At 37.9% G+C, this 5,033-nt stretch overlaps 1 non-coding gene across 1 annotated transcript; it reads right to left on the reverse strand.

Annotated features, from left to right (window-relative positions):
- Window positions 1–3,215: 3,215 nt before the first annotated feature.
- LOC127697978 (small nucleolar RNA SNORA17) lies at window positions 3,216–3,346 on the reverse strand. The gene has a single exon (XR_007980636.1). It is a non-coding gene; the product is annotated as a small nucleolar RNA SNORA17 (small nucleolar RNA).
- Between the last annotated feature and the right edge of the window lie 1,687 nt (window positions 3,347–5,033).

A 5,033-nucleotide genomic window follows, 5' to 3' on the forward strand; every position in this document is an offset into this window, starting at 1 on the left:
TTTTAGTGGGATTGCTTCAAGTTTCTCTCCATTTAGTTTGATGTTGGCTATTGGTTTGCTGTATATCACTTTTATTATGTTTAGGTATGGACCTTGAATTCCTGTTCTTTCCAAGAACTTTAACATGAAAGGATGATGAATTTTGTCTAATGGTTTTTCAGCATCTAATGAAATGACCATGTGGTTTTTTTCTTTGAGTTTGTTTATGTAGTGGATTGCATTGATGGATTTCCATATATTAAACCATCCCTGCATCCCTGGGATGAAGCCTAGTTGATCATAGTGAATGATCATTTTGATGTGTTCTTTGATTTTGTTGGCAAGAATTTTATTGAGTATTTTTGTATCGATAGTCTATGGGAAATGGGTCTAAGGTCCTCTTTTTTTTGTTGTTGGATCTTTGTGTGGTTTTGTTATTAGCAATATTGTGTCTTCATAGAACTAGTTGGGTAATGTTCCTTCTGTTTCTCTTTTGTGGAATGGATTGAAGAGTATTGGTATTAGGTCTCTTTGGAAGGTCTGATAGAATTCTGCTTTAAAACCATCTGGTCCTGTGCTTTTTGTTGTTGTTGTTGTTGGGAGACTGTCAATGACAGTGTTTAGGGGTTATGGGACCATTCAGATGGTCTCTCTGATTCTGATTAAATTTTGGTAGTTGGTATCTGTCTAGGAAATTGTCCATTTCATCCAAATTTTCCAGTTGTGTTGAATATAGGCTTTTGTATTAGGATATGATAATTTTTTAAATTTCATCTGTTTCTGTTGTTATTTCTCCCTTTTCATTTCTGATTTTGTTAATTTAGATACTGTCTTTGTGACCTCCGGTTAGTCTGGCTAAAGGTTTATCTATCTTGTTGATTTTCTCAAAGAACCAGCTCCTGGTTTTGTTGATTCTTTGTATAGTTCTTTTTGTTTCCACTTGGTGGATTTCAGCCCTGAATTTGATGATTTCCTGCCTTCTACTCCTCTTTGGTGTATTAGCTTCTTTATGCTCTAAAGCTTTTAGGTGTGCTGTTAAGCTGCTAGTGTATGCTCTCTTCAGATTCTTTTTGGAGTCACTCAAGCTATGAGTTTTCCTCTTAACACTGCTTTCATTGTATCCCATAAATTTGTGTATGGAGTGCCTTCATTTTCATTACATTCTAAAAAGGTTTTGATTTCTTTCCCTATTTCTTCCTTGACCAAGGTATCATTGAATAGAGCATTGATCAGCTTCCATGTGTATGTGGGCTTTCTGGTTTTTTTTTGTTGTTGTTGTTGCTATTGAAGACCACCCTTACTCCATACTGATATGATAGGAGGCATGGAATTAGTCTCATCTTCTTATATCTGTTAAGGTCTGTTTTGTAGCCAATTATATGGTCAATTTTGGAGATGATACCATTAGGTGCTGAGAAGGATGAAATGTTCTTTAGATATCAATTAAATACATTTAGTGCAACATTTCTCTTAGTTTCACTGTGTCTCTGTTTAGTTTGTGTTTCTCTGATCTGTCCATTGAGGAGAGTGGGGTGTTGAAGTTGCCCACAATTATTGTGTGAGGTGTGATTTGTGCTTCAAGATTTAGTAAACTTTCCTTTATGAATGAGGGTATCCTTGTATTTGGGGCACAGATGTTCAAAATTGAGAGTTCTTCCTGGTAAATTTTTCCTTTGATGAATATAAAGGTTCCTTCTGTGTCTTTTTTGATGACTTTTGGTTGAAAGTCTATTTTATTGGATATTAGTATGGCTACTCCAGCTTGTTTCCTGGGACCATTTGCTTGGAATACTGTTTTCCAGCCTTTTGCTCTGAGGTAGTGTTTGTCTTTGACACTGAGATGCATTTCCTGTACGCAGCAAAATGTTGGGTCTTGTTTATGAATTCAGCCTGTTAGTCTATGTCTTTTTATTGGGTTATTGTATCCATTGATATTAGAAGATATTAAGAAATAGTGATTGTTGCTTCCTGCTATTTTTGATGTAATTTTTTTATTCGATATATTCTTTATTTACATTTCAAATGATGTCCCCTTTTCTGGCTCCCTGCTCCCCGAAAGTCCCATAAGCCCTCTTCTCTCCCTCTCTTCCCCCATGTATCCCTTCCCACTTCCCTGTTCTGGTATTCTCCTATATTGCTGCACTGAATCTTTACAGAACTAGGGGCCACTTCTCCATTCTTCTTGGACATCATTTAATATGTGTATTATGTCTTGGGTATACAAAGTTTTTAGGCTAATATCCACTTATCAGTGAGTGCATACAATGATTGATCTTTTGAGACTGGATTACCTCACTTAGTATGGTTATGTTTGTGTGGTTATCTTCTTTGGAGTTTGTTGAAAGAAAATTAACTTCTTGTTTTTTCTAGTGTGTAGTTTCTCTCCTTTTATTGGTGTTTTCCATTCATTATCTTTTAAGGCCTGGATTTGTGGAAAGATACTGTGTACATTTGTTTTTGACATGAAATCCTTGTTTTCTCCATCTATGGAAATTGAGAGATTTGCTGGATATAGTAGTATGGGTTGGCATTTGTCTTCCCTTAGGAGGTGCATGACATCAGTCCAGGCTCTTCTGGCTTTCATAGTCTCTGGTGAGAAATCTGGTGTAATTCTGATAGGTCTACCTTTATATGTTACTTGACATTTCCCCCTTACTGCTTTCAATATTCTTTCTTTGTTTAGTACATTTGGTGTTTTAATTATTATGTGACAGGATGAATTCTTTTTTGGTCAAATCTATTTGGAGTTCTGTAGGTTTCTTGTATGTTCATGGGCATCTCTTTCTTTAGGTTAGGAAAGTTTTCTTCCATAATTTTGTTGAAGACATTTACTGGCCCTTTATTTTGGAAATCTTCACTCTCTTCTATACCAATAATCTTTAGGTTTGGAGATGGCACCCAGTGTCAGGGGAAGTTCTCTGATCTGGAGGCGGAAACCAGAAGGGTCCTGCCAGAGGCCTCCAGACAGGATCCTCCAATCTGCAGGGCCGGTCTCACCTGTGCAGGATGCCTCCTCCGAGCTGACTGCTGGGTGGATATCTGTTTTCCTGTGCCTCAGGCTCACATCCACTCAGGTCCTTCAGTCCCAGGTGAGATTCTTCTAGTCCCTGGCATGTTCCCTGTCCTGAATTAGTGGTGTCTCTTAGCCATAGAACTGGTTGGCCTCTCGGGTTAGTTCATTGTTCAAGCCCCCTGAAGCTAGATAGATGGTCCTCTCAGGCTCTCATTTTACAGGGACGGTTAGGCTACTACTCATTTAGGTATTCACAGGTCAGAACACTGGGCTTAGTCTAGCTACCTTCCTCTCTGCCACCTATTGTTGCCAATGTGACACAATAACTACTCTTGCAATGCTTCTAGAGTTATTTGTTTGTTTATTTGTTACTTAGTTTGTTTAATATTGGGTTGGTTCTGAAAAAGCCAAGAGTATGAACCTATTAATTTACTCTTCAGACATGCGACCAGGACACTCTTACATGTTACACAGGAAGTTTATGAGTAAAGAGTTAGTTTAGTTGCTTTTGAAGGCAGAGGCTTCCCTTTGGTTCAACAATCATGTGTGTGTGTGTGTGTGTGTGTGTGTGTGTGTGTGTGTGTGTGTGTGTGAAGCCAGGGCCATTTTGCTTATTGTCCCATGTTTTTAAATGATTGCTCAAGTTTCAAGTGTCATATTCAACTTAAAACACACAGGAGGATGAAATTAACAGATCACAGGTGTAGCTTGCATTCCATTTTTGTCATAAAAGCAGCCCCCTCTTAAACATCTAGGTGGCTGTTTTTCATCCATACTTGGTTCAGAACTGTCACTTATTAAAAAACCCTGGAAACTGAAGAAGTTTTTTCATTCTTGACTTCACCACAGTATCTAATTTTGACAATACAGTAAAATCCTCCTCAGTCTTTAAAATACTGATTCCCGAGTCTGTTTGTTCAGTCTCTGAGATAGCATAATTACTTCCTTACAATGGGGGTCACCATCCTACCTTACACACTCCTTAACTTTGTGCAGTAGCAAAAACAATGTGATCACTCTGGGCTCCATGCTGGCAATAAGGAGAAAAGACAAAGGAAGATTGTGTAAGCATTATAATGTGCCTGTACCTGTAAGATGTACATACAAAGCTGACAAGCAGACTCTGATTCATCAGTTTTCTGCATGACATCCAAGTAATGGACATGGACCAATTCCTGAGGCAGTTACCTAATGAATTTTGTTGAGGGAAAATCTGATCATGAGACAAATTAAAAAGAAAACAAAAATTAAAAAAAAAAAACATGTGCCCTTTTATAGATTGTGTTTTAAAAGCTTTCTGAGAGTTCCATCACTCTAAAATGTTAGACAGGTTACTCCTTTATTATTATTTTTAATGAATCATGGGTCAGGTTCACAATGGTGGAATGATTGAAAAGGTAACATTTTATGCATGGATATGAACATGACCTTATCTACTGAATGGAGTAGAAAGGAATGCATAGTCAAAGCTCACATGAAATTTTATTGGTTGACAGAGAAAGAAAACACTAGGAAATGACTAGACAGATGAGGGAGAGAGGACATAATATTTAGAGAATGTGTGAAGCCTGTAGTTTGCTTGATAATGACTGTCTGAAAAGACAAGCGTTTAGATTGTCTCACACACAAAACCCTAGAATACCTCCCTAAGAGTTATTAGTCAGGGAAGCTACAGAGGTCTTCAAAAGAGCACAGACAATTGCTGTTGCTTGTGGTTGCTCAACATAACTACAAGGTAAGACGCTGTTGCCAAAGATGCTACATATTTTACTTTGTGATAATAGAGAAATCTATCTAAGAAACCTGGGAAACCTCCCTGTTGGCTAGCTTTGAAAGTGCCAGAGGGTGCTAAGCAATCAGCTTGAGGAGAAAAGACATCAGTTTTTTTCTCGGTACTGACTCTGTGTTGCAATATCAAACTACCAGACCAAATGGGTCCACTGGTGTAATACTGACATGACTATTACTGGGTAACTAACTACTTTCTGATTAGATTTGAGGGCTGCTGCTCAGGATGGAGATTCTTGCTTGGCCCCATTAA

This window comes from Apodemus sylvaticus, chromosome 12 (genome assembly GCF_947179515.1).
Source record: "Apodemus sylvaticus chromosome 12, mApoSyl1.1, whole genome shotgun sequence".
Taxonomy (NCBI): Eukaryota; Metazoa; Chordata; class Mammalia; order Rodentia; family Muridae; genus Apodemus; species Apodemus sylvaticus.